Genomic DNA, 12,572 nt, shown 5'->3' with positions numbered 1-12,572 from the left:
CTTTCGACGACTTGTTTTGACAGAGTCAGGGGACTTATTATTACAGTTCATTTTTATTATTTAAAATTCTTATAATGTACCAACTATAAACTCAGCGTACGTCCCTCTCCCAGCACAAAAGATTGACTTTTTTGGAGTGGAACAGCATTAAAATAACAAAATACTAAACTTACTTGGAATGTAATAAAAACTGTAACGAATGTAACTTAATTACATTAAATATGTAATATATTAAATAAACAAATTATGAAAATAAAATAAAACAAATTTGAAATGAGGAACTTCTTAAGTATAAATATAATTTCTTAGTAAGAGAATTTAGAAATCTGTGTGGATCATCACTAAATGCAGCAATATCAGTATATACTGTTTTCTTTTTCCGTTGTATTAATATTTTGTGGAGGTAAACTTTTTTATTACTTTTAAAGATAATAACATCTTAGTTCATTGTGCAACAGCTAGGGTAAGTGAATTGGCCATACAGGGGAGATGGCCAGGGGGCCATAATTCCAAATCTTAATCACAAGTGGTGCTGCATGCACGTTAGAACAATTCGCCGCGATAACAACGTCAAATGTTATGTTTAGTCGAGAGAAAACTCGAAAAAAGTGAGTAATTCAGTTTTTTATTTTGTGTTATATTATTTTCATTTCACACCCTGTTAGTTGGCATCTTGTTTGCTATATATTTTTGTAAGGATGTGTGTTTAAACAACTTATTAATGAAGCGATATATGTTGACGTGTTTCTAACCTAAAAATTGATAGCGTCGTCCAATGTTCGGTTAGATTATTGGGGTGGTCATTTAACCCGTGTAATCGGAAGAGATGACTAACTTTTTAAATATTGTGATGGCTATAGTGTATAAGTATTTATTCCGTCCATTTTTTAATTACAGTAAGTTGGTTTCCTCATTTTTTAGATGCCTAACAAGCACATGCGCAAGTGTGTGGGTCTTCATAGCAACTGGATAGAAGATCAGTTATGATGTTCACTAAATGTTGTTCAAAACGACAGTACTTCGGTGCGTATGTCCGCTTAAAGTTTATAAAAAGAAGATCTCGAAAGACAGTGCAAGGAAACTGGCAAGAAAACTAAAAATTAAGTATAAGTATTACTACTATAGTACTATGGCCATCTCTTCCAGATACTTTAATAGAGATATGGCCAGTTGATTTTATTGTTTGTTTATTTGTGTCACCTTTTATCTTTTTTATATTTGTACTTCTACTGAAAAAACATATTAAAAAATAAGTGCAGTTTCAGAAACAGTAATCAACGGAATTTTATTAGATGACTAAAAAAATAATCATCAATCAATAAACTTCGTATCCAATGCAGCAGCAAAGAGTAAACAAACATTCTCACATCTCACAACATCTTTGAAATTCGCACTGGTTAAAAAGCTCAGAGAGAACGAAATACAATCTTTGCTGGACAGTATAAAAATCCCTTCATGAAATGGCTCCAAGATACCTATCCGAACTTTGTATTAGGGAAAATAAGAAAATCTACTCTTAGATCAACATTCGATTCAGGCAGAGGAAAACGAGTTGAAATCCGGCGCTCCCCAAACACTAGATTCGGAGATCGTGCTTTTGCCGTTGCCGGCCCCTCTGCCTGGAACTAATTGCCTTCAAACTTACGAATCATCAACAGTCCCAGTCAGTTCAGATCCCAACTAAAATCTTACTTCTTTAGATTATCATACCGTCAATTTTAAATCAGAAAATATAATATATCACTTTAGCTGAGTTAGAATATAAGTTTAAGTATACAATTGTAAAGCGCCCTTGAGAGGATTTTTCACAAAAATGTCGCTATTTAAATCATCAAAATATTATTAATATTTTTATCCTAAAAAATATATCTAACTCCCCCGGACTTACCCGAGATAATATGTGGAAAAAAAAACATTATTTTTTTAAACTAATATTATGTAATTTTTATTATACTAAATTTATTCTTAAAGTATTGTGTATCATACACGATCGCTAAAAATAATAATGAATATAATCGCAGTTTGCGAAATTATCGTTTTCTGTGCGAGATATTGATTCTTGTTCCACGGTGAAGTGTCTCAATATTACTTTCCTTCTGTTGCACAGTATCCGGTGTCAGCGCCGTGCTCGCACTGCCAGTACCAGCACACGGGAGATGATGAAGGCAGACGTTATGGCGTCTTCAGATACCGGTCCACCGAGGACTGCCTTACCATCAACACCGACTTATTATTACCAACACTCCCTGCTTACGTAACGCAACTATTATTATTGTCTTTCGTGTCATTGTATTAATTCTTTTGTGTTGCTCTGGTAGTGTTCAATGCTACGGAAGCGACGATTACACATGAGAAGTCGAGACCATTATTAAAAAAGGATTCATATAATTTAATTATATTTCATTTTGTGTTTTTTCGTCATTTTAATTTAATGTGTATTTAACAAATTACAACAGGGATGGAGAATACTTTCAAGAAGGGAATGTGGAGTCTAGACATTTACAGGGCTTATGACCTGTCAAGTGGTGACTTTACACACTGTGTAACCTTTACCATTTTGTCTATGTTTGAACATTCATATTTCTTCAATTCTTCTATTTGTTGATTTCAGTGAACTTAAAGAGCTGAAACCTTTATTGTTGTGAAAAGATTCATCTGACTGAATTATTTTACACACTAGACAACGCCTGAAAACAATTTTCCATTTTTTAAACTTCTTCTTGGACCTGTTGGTTTTATTACAATATTTGAGTTTGTCTAAATGTTTGTAGACAAAATACTGGATTTCACCCCCTCTTTCTCCATCCCTGTTGAATCGCATCCTCACACAATTAACACTCGCACACATGCACTTCTATGAATTAATATCTAAATGAACTGGATTTTTATTATTGTATTTATGTGGAAAACTGATTTGGCTTTATTTTTTTTATTTTTTATAATGTTGTGTATATTTTTTTGTATTGATGTTGTTTTTCTGAATAAACAAAATAAAAAAATAAAAAAGACCTATAACCCCTATCATGTGGATGAGATTCATCCGGCTGAATGTTTTAGCTCTTTTACTTCACAAAAGTCAACAGATGGAAGAGTTCAGAAAATGTGGGTGTGGTGAATATTACACAGTACGTAAAGTGACACTTACAACAGCCAATGGCAGATCATAAGCCCTGTAAATGCCTAGACTTCCATATTCCCTTCACGAAATGTTTTCCCTCTCTTTAACAAATTTAAACTAATGACAGTTAATAAGCCCTGTAAATGCTTACACTAGTATATTCCTTTTCTGAAATGTTCACCATCTCTGTTGTAATAAGTTAAATGTGTTTTTGTTTCTCATGGAAATATAAAAGTAAACATAATCTTAGAAATATCATGTTTCAGGATTTTTAAAGACAAATTTAATAGATAAATAATATTGGCGTATGGAAATCTGTGAAAGTACTTTCTCATACTTATAAAAACGTCAGTGGTTAAATCTTTTTACTGCATTACGAATTACTGAGCCAAAAGATTATATTTTTATGCAATTGGCTAAATATAATAATAGCGGAATGAGTTCTTACCTAACATGATTTTATAAAAAAAAGATGTACTATAAATGATCCATTTCAAACGTTTCGTTTAAATCTACACGCGCCGTAAAATCGGGATGGATTGACAATTATTATAACTACTCATTTGTATTTCGGAAAATAATAACCTGCCAATAAATAAATATTTTTTCGAAAAATAATACCTGTAATTGAATAAATATCAATCCATTTAATGTTATTTTATCGTGCCGTGTGGATTTTTACGACCGTATAAAATAGGCTTGCGAGTAAAGTTTAAAATATCTTTGAACTTGTACGGACAACCTAAAGCATATACGGGCAACCACTGGTCCGTGGGCCGAATCCGGCCGCCAGGCTATTCCGTTCGGCCCTAAATCATCTCGGCGAAGTAATAAAAAATTAAATTCATAGTTTCAGGCAGGGATTTAAAAATGGAAATGACACGGTCGCTTGCAGCGGCTCCGCTTTACTAGTTTGTGGTAAGCGAAAAAATCTGATGTGAAAAAGTCATTTGATGAATAAGAATTTATCGAAGAGTATCTGCTCGACGTTGCAAGTATAATCTATCCTGGAAAGAAAAAAGACTTCGAGAGAATATATTTGTCGAGACTTACTGTTGTCGGACGTATAAAAATGATGGCTGATGCTATCAAAACTAGTTTGAAAGAGAGGATTACTGGATTCGAAGCAGTTTCAAATGCTTTGGATGACAGCACAGATGCCTCTGATAAAGCACAACCAGCAATGTTTATCAGAGGAATTGACGTGGACTTCATTATCATAAGAGAATTATTAGCTCTTCAGCTGCTCAAGGGAACAGCTACCGGTGCAGATATATTTGAAGCTGTGAACATAGTTTTATTTAATTTAATATTACTTTATTATGTAAAGTAATTTGGTCCGGCCCTTGGCTCGGAAACAGAATGATAATATGGCCCCAGACCCAGAAAAGGTTGCCCATGCCTGACCTAAAGGTAGCCGCTAATGAGGAATGCTGGGTAAACTGTTCACCAGGTGCTCTGGACGAACTACTTCAGCTCGCCGTACATTGGGAAATCCAATCGACGCATTACATCTAAAAAGTACACCCTAAATGAAAGAGACATAATCGCCGTATTTTAAAATATAATACAAATTAATCTGTTCAGATCTTTTTTATGAAATACCCTTAAACTGAACGTAGAATTCGACCACCACAGAACCCGCTGACCACTTTTTGTTTGTCACTTTAACAACCTCTTGGTCTTCCGATGTACAGCAAATAATCATGTCTAAATATTAATTAAATATTTTAATACAAAATTCCAAACGAATTCTGAATTCTCGTGAATCCCTAAAAAACATACAAAATCATAAAATACGTTTAGAAAAATACCTTCGAATACTTATACAACATCCTCCCCCCCTCTCTTATATAGAAATATCTCAAAATACAATAGTTTTAATAAAAAATACACAATAGTCCTTAAAATGTAACATGATTAGAATGACAGCTGTCAGAAAAAGTGACGACATAGCTTTGTAGTTACGTCAAAGGAGTTATTTATATTGACACACGAAAAATCATTTGTATCTGGAGTGTTAATTTTTTTTTATACAATGCTTGAAACATAAATCCACATTAATATATAAAATCAGCGTTAAAAAATAAAAATAAACCTAATTATTAACGACGTTCTTACAAGGTTACATCATTTTGCAAAAAAGTTAGAGATGGGACAAATTAATCAATGTAAATTGATCGAATAAAAAAATTATTCATTTGATGTTGTTCATGAAAAACGTACAAATGTCCCATTTTTTGTTGAATAATTGTGTTAAACACACTATATCAGGCTTGTTTTTGCGTTTTTTATATCAACTTTCGAAAACAGAGTTTCATGATTGCATGAAATAACTGATAAAATCGATTTGATCAGTGCTCAGTAATTTCCCATCACTAATGAAATTAGTTTGACAGCTGTCATTCTAATCAAGCTATATTTTAAGGACTAAAGCAAGAGTAACATTTTATTTTATGTTCATAAACAATATAGAAAATTATATAAGTAGGTGTGTAAAAATATAAAAACTTATTTTTTTATTTGATTTTTTATTGTAATAAATAAATAGTACGGAAATTATCCCAGAATTTAAAAAAAAAACAGTAATAAGGCATAACACCATATTGATGTGCCACATATTTATTTAAAAAAATATCATTATTGTATAATATTGATGGACCCCTAGGGAGCTGTTAACTCAAACCAGCCAATGACAAGTCATAAGCCCTGTGGAGGCCTAGACTTTTATATTCCTTTCTCTAAAAAGTTCCTTATCACTGTTGTAATATGTTAATATTGTTTATGATCCTATGTACATAATATTTGTGGTGATCTACTTGTATGTCTGTGTTAACTTATTACTCGTCCCATCTCAACACAGGACTTTTAGCCTCACGGAGTTCAGACTTTTGTCACAAAAATGTGTCATAAACTGTTTATAAGAAAATAAATAAATATACTAAAAAATTCATTACGGCGCGGCGCGGTGGTCTCAGCACTTAAAACATGAAATAAATCATATAAATAGCCCAAAATCAAAATAATTTAAATTTTTGTAGGCATAATTTAAACACTATACCAGTATGACAATGTTGGGAGAGCGGTGAAACCAGAATAGGTCTACAAAATTTATTGGATTGATGTATTAACACGTCGTTGAATTAATGCTGTATGATGAAAAAAAATCAAAGAACTTGTACTAAGAAATTTCATTTGATTTCAATCAAAACAGTTGTTAAATAATATTGAAATGTTTTGAGGCATAAAAACTTTTTTAATCTTTGGTCGTAAAATTTTATACATAATTATTTCATTACGAAATAAATAAATATTGAATTGATTCGATAAAACGCTCGTTACGGCGTAGGAATGTTTTTTAAATAACCAACAGGTAACGGAGGTATGTCACCAAACATGTTTTGAAATTTTATTTGTAGCAATGACACACTACATTTTAATTTTGGTTTATACATAAATTGACCATACTATAACTTATTACTACCAGTTTTACAACTGAGAAATACTAGTAAATATCATTAAATACTATAATTATACGACCGTCCATTTTTAAATAAATGAAACAGTCGTTTGCCAGATTTATCGGATTGATGACTCTGTGAAGAATATTCTGTACGTACTATTTTAGTTTTATATAATCCGACGATGGAACGAGTGCTCTCTCGAAACTAGTAGTGATTTTAAAAAAAAGTATAATAAAATCGTTTATCACTAATAACAAAGTTTTATTTTTATAATTATTTAATTATAACAATATACATATTATATATATTTAAATAATATATATACAATTAATTGTAATATATAGTCAGGTTGTGGTCCCGTAGCTAGTGTCTCGGACTCACAGACCAAATGTCTGTGGTTCGAATCCCACTCTACTCCAACTTGATTCCATTTTCTAATAGTGAGTTATTTACAACTCGTTGAAAATGGCCCTCAAAATTAAATATTTGGGTAAATCATAAGAACGCAAATAATTCTTTTAAAAAAATAAAAAATAAAAATAATTACGGGAGGCACCGTGACGCAGTTGATTAGACGGCCAACTGTGAAACTGGCGTCGCGGGTTCGAATCCCGCCAGCTGCAAGAAAAACAATCCAAGAAAGATTTTTTTCTCAATTGGTCTGGGTGTTGTGGTGTATTTTTCATTACCTCCTTCCAAATCCCCTCTATCCCACCTGCTGACAAGCCTCATAATAGAGGCTTAGCGGGTTATTATTTTTTTTAAATAAAAAATCTTTTACTTATGTATTACACCTATTTTAATTGTCTTGTTTAATTAGTCGGGTTATAATGGTAAAGGGAACTTAAATAAATTTTTAAAAATTCACGAAACGATTTTCAAAAAAAGTGGATCAAAATGTAATGTTGCTGACATAGAATTAAGAATAGTCCAGAATGAGCGTAGAATCATATTTGAATACATCGGACTGTATCCAATAATTCCCCCACTATGCTTTCTTATGCACTTTCGCCGCGTACATTCGTGATTCCGCCGCGTGCACGATGGGAAAAAAATAATCATAATATAAATGTAAGATAAAAAAAAGCAATCTGTTAATTAATCCAATATTTTATTTTTATTTTTATTTAACTTTTGTAGATAATGTTATTTGTACGTTGGCGGGCTTATTGCCAAATGGCAATTTCTTCCAACCAACCAATAAAATAAAAGTTTTATTTTTATAATTCAAGTTACAGAACATATTCAATAGAAAAAAAAGATTAAAAAGCTAAAAGTATATAAAATAGAAATAAACGTATTTGTTTATAAATTACCTTAAATCAAAACTATTACTCAATGGAAAAAAGGAAAAAAGAGGAAAGAGGAAAAAAGAAAGGAGGAGAGATTATGGAAGAGAAAGAAGATGTTTTTTCAGACGTGATTTAAACAGAGATAATGTAGTAACATCTTTGATGGTGGGTGGGAGATGATTCCACAGTCGAGCCGCATGGACACTATATGAGTTGGAGAAGAAAGAGGAATTGTGGATGGGTATTAAGAGAGTGCCTTGAGAATTAGAACGAAAAGGTTAACCATGGACTGATAAGCGTTGAAATTTTTCACGCAGGTATATAGGAGCGTTAGGACTATGAAGTACATTGAACAGAAGTGAGAGGGAGTGGTAGTCTCTCCGCTGTCTAATTTTGAGCCATTTCAGTTGCCTACGATAATCAGAAATGTGGTCATATTTCCTAAGACCAAAAATGTACCTTATGCATGTATTCTGAAGTCGTTCAAGTTTATCGAGTTGCTCACGCTGAAATATTGATTGACACAATTGAGTAGATAAGTAAAGGGTCATTTTATAAGAGTAATTGAATCAATAAACTTTAAACTTAAAATATAAAACAAATTTTATTTGACATAAAACTAATATTTTTATATCATGTTAAATAATATTTGATGTTTCAAAGATAATATCGGTCAAATTTATATTATATATTAAAATCCAACTTTTATTAGTTCTCTCATTAAATGAGCAAAGTAGGGTAAACAAATTTAATACCCTGGCAAAACTAACGAAATGTTTATTTTGTTTCTTCGACAATCTGACAGATGGAACAATAATTCAATTTTTAAGTAATGCATTTGTTACATACACATTAGTTTGCTCATTACACATGAAATGTGATTGCATCCTGTTTTTTTAAGATCCTAGCAGTATTTCTACACTTTAAAAGGACACAACACGGCATAGTTGAATTCAAATCAGGAGTTGCGTACTGAGCGACGTCTACAAAGAAACTAATGGGTCAAAACGTAAACCAACTCATTTATGAGTAGTTTAGTCGCCTTCTATTTGATGTGCGTGTGCTGTTTTTGGACTATTCTTAATTCTATGGTTACTGACATTAAATAATATCCTCTTAGTCGTTACTATCTTTAACACTAAATGTTTTTTTTATTCATGAAATAATTTTTTTATAAAACTAAAAGAATTTTACACAATAACAATATTGTTTATGAGTAAAATTTGTAATGCCGAATATAGTTTTTGGTTGTATGTTGAAATCCAGAGGTCGTTAAGATGCTGCGTGTGTATTATAGGTACTGAGTAAAGTGTACCTTCTACGTACATGTGTGTAGGTCTGTCAGCATGTATATTCATGTGCAGGTATACGTGCGTGCACTTCCCTGTTTCTGTAATGACCGGTTTACACGCATCTAACTTTCAGAGGATACAATCCAAACCCTAATCATAATTACGTTCCATTCAATAATACTTTACACCTGACGCTAATATGCCACACACCATAATCACGTTAATAGTGCGTTATTCGATCGATTCTTCCTCTTCCATATCCGTTCCACAGGTGTTGCTTATTGGCTCCACTGTTTATATCCTTGTTCTTCTGCTATTATATTTATTTATTTAACTTTTTGTACATAATTATATTTTTACATTGGCGGGCTTATTGCCAAATGGCAATTTCTTACAACCAACCAATAAAATAAAAGTTTAATTTTTATAATTCAAGTTACAGAACATATTCAATAGAAAAAAATATTAAAAAGCTAAAGATATATAAAAATAGAAATAAACGTATTTGTTTATAAATTACCTTAAATCGAAACAATTACTCAATGGGAAAAGAGAGGAAAAAGGAAAGAAGGAGAGATTAAGGAAGAGAAAAGAGATGTTTAAAATACGGTAAACTGAATAAAATACTCACTAGGCCAACTTATATGGCTTTTCGGCGGAGATATAAAATTTTTTTTTTTACACTATTTCCGTGTCTCGGATCTAAAAGGGCCAATGTCAGATTTCGTTTTTTACTTGCCAACATTTTGTTGAGAGTTGATGTCAACCAAAAAATATACATATGTACATATTTAACAATTTTGCTCTTTATTTTTCGTCATCAAATCTAATGCAATTTTCCACTCCTACTTTCCTTGATTCATCCTTTGTATATATTCTTTATAAAGTTTAAACCGACGTCGCTTTATTTTAGTATAATTAAGTGAATTCGTGTTATTGGATGGCAGGCCCGGCCCTACTATTTTTTTATAAACATTTTTTATTGTTTTAATTTATAATCGTTTGACCTGTACATCTGTTTTTATTCTAAATAAATTAAATAAAATTTTATCAAACACATAATTTATAATGTTTTCTTTTCGATGATAGTTTCAAACAGTTTACGGTATCACAAAACATCACAAAATGATGTATTTATGTAACATAATACTTTTTTCTTTTTTTTTTTCTATTTTTTCACATTATATTGAAGTGTTCATATAATAATTAACATGTTTTTTCTGAAAGGTAAAGGCACTGCATGCCGTATATATTAGAAAAAAAAAACTTTAAAATTACTCTCCCGTAATGTTGTGATTTACGACATTGGCCCTTTTAGATCCAAGCCACAGATTTATTGATAACTATCGAAGAATATTTAATACGGTAAAATTATTTATTTATTATTTTATTTACAAAACAACAATATTTTATTAAGAAAAAATATTACAATTTACACATATGTTATATATGTATAATGTACATTTGAACAAAAATAAGCTGGAATAATCAGCGAGTTTCTTGGCTTACCGCAGGCGCTGAGCGCGCTTTATTAGTATTAATATTTATATTAGGATCAAAATACCAACGGTGGAAACGGTTTAAAATAAAAAGTTTTTTTTTCTGTAAATAAAGTTACTGTAACACATTATTATGGTTAGTCAAATATAATGGTAAGCTGCGCATAATCGCTTTTAAACACGGTTCGCCCCTAATGGATAGTTAGGAAAAACCAGATAATGTATTATTTCTGTTAGTACGTTATTTTTCTAGTGCGTTTCATGATAATAATATCATATGTTGCAAGGTACATTGAGTTCAATACTGATATCCTAGGGACGAACGTTTGATTATTTTATACAAATTAAAATTAAAATAAGAAACGGGGAGTGGTCCCGTAGCTAATGTCGCAAACTTACCGGCCAAGTCGAGAGGTATGCGATTCGAATCCCACTCTACCCCAATTTGGCCCTTGTTTGTTTTCTTAAAGTGAACTATTTACAACGAGTTGGAATTGGTGACATTAATTGAAATATTTGAATAAATTATAAGAATGCAAATAATTTATTTTTTTTACAAAAAAAAATAATCCCAAAAAAATCTATACATTTATAGATTTAGTCCAATCTAAAATACATATACATAGTTTACAAAAAAAATGTTTATACAATATGTACATTCAATATAATTTTATTTTTATTTATAGATGTAGCCACTCCGCTGGCCCACAGGCACGTTCCGGAGTTTCAGTGAATTATTTATTTTATACTTAATTGTACATACTTTCACATCAATTGTTGTTTAAAAATTCAGAAGAAATATAAAAAAAATTCTAAAACATACCTACATCAATAAAACGAGAAAAGACTTTCAAGAACTTAAAATTGTATTCTGATATATAAAACATATTCCTCAACTTCCCGTCTAGTCTCTTTAGCAATCCATTTATTGACTCAAGCTTTGAAAATATTGTTTTTCATTTTGTTCACCAATATGTCCTTGCTTAAAAAATTGTGTAGCTTAGGAGCCAGAGAAATATGCATATTCACATTCAGTAGCTTAACCATTTATATTGTAAATATACTGAATATTCCGCATTAATAAACAAATAAAGAATGCCTTTATTTGAAAATAGAGTTTTTGTTAAGCTGTAATTTGCTTCATCCGATGTAAACAAAGGCAAAAATTGCAATGTCACAAAAAGTTGTGTTTGTGTTCTCTTACATCAAGGATTTTATTCTTTAAGTTTTCAAACCGCGTTGTTTAAATTTTAGATCAAAGTATCAATATGGAACGTTATGATACATTCTCTCAAATCAAGGGGAAAATTAAGTTTAATAATGAACTTTCCTAATTAATAAATTTCTACTTCTGATATTTTGAAAGATAAATGTTCAAATAAAAATTTACGAATTTCCATCACAGCTGTCAACTCGGTCGTGATAGTAAACATTCTACTTTATTCGTCAATATTTCTTTAGACTGAAGCCGCTGGACATCAACTTAATTAATACCAAATTAATTATCATAATAATGTAATTACGATTTAAAGTGTAGATTGGTTTATGTCTTTACCAGGAGTGAGTCATGCTTATATGTGCCTCCAGGGTGAACTTAAAAACCTATAATAATAAAATTTAATAACACTTATTTTAGGAAAATTGCGAAAAATACGCCAATTTATTTTTATGATTATGTTTACGGTCGTAAATAGTAATCTGATATTGTTAAGTGGTACCTGTCATCTGGCATTTAGAAAGAGTTTCTTAATAGTATATTTTTATAAAGTTATCAAACGCTAAGAATTTAACTAACAAATAGGGATTTGTTTGAAACACTTTTCAAATTCATATGGTGAATAAGTTAACGTGCCTTCTTAGCAAACAGTCTATCTAATTATCACATTTTCTTTACAAACCTTTTGAAA

General features: G+C 31.0%; 1 long non-coding RNA gene across 1 annotated transcript; it reads left to right on the top strand.

Moving 5' to 3' along the window:
- The first annotated feature begins 575 nt into the window (after positions 1–575).
- Positions 576–2,784, top strand: LOC148284859 (uncharacterized). Its single transcript, XR_015823665.1, has 3 exons — positions 576–608; positions 922–1,023; positions 2,108–2,784. It is a non-coding gene; the product is annotated as an uncharacterized LOC148284859 (long non-coding RNA).
- The last annotated feature ends 9,788 nt before the right edge of the window (positions 2,785–12,572 follow it).

This window comes from Micrasema longulum, unplaced genomic scaffold (genome assembly GCF_059751315.1).
Source record: "Micrasema longulum isolate JH-2025_06_02 unplaced genomic scaffold, ASM5975131v1 h1tg000083l, whole genome shotgun sequence".
In the NCBI taxonomy this organism is placed as follows: domain Eukaryota; kingdom Metazoa; phylum Arthropoda; class Insecta; order Trichoptera; family Brachycentridae; genus Micrasema; species Micrasema longulum.
Note: the sequence above shows the minus strand (reverse complement) of the source record. Positions and strands in the feature narration are given on the sequence as shown.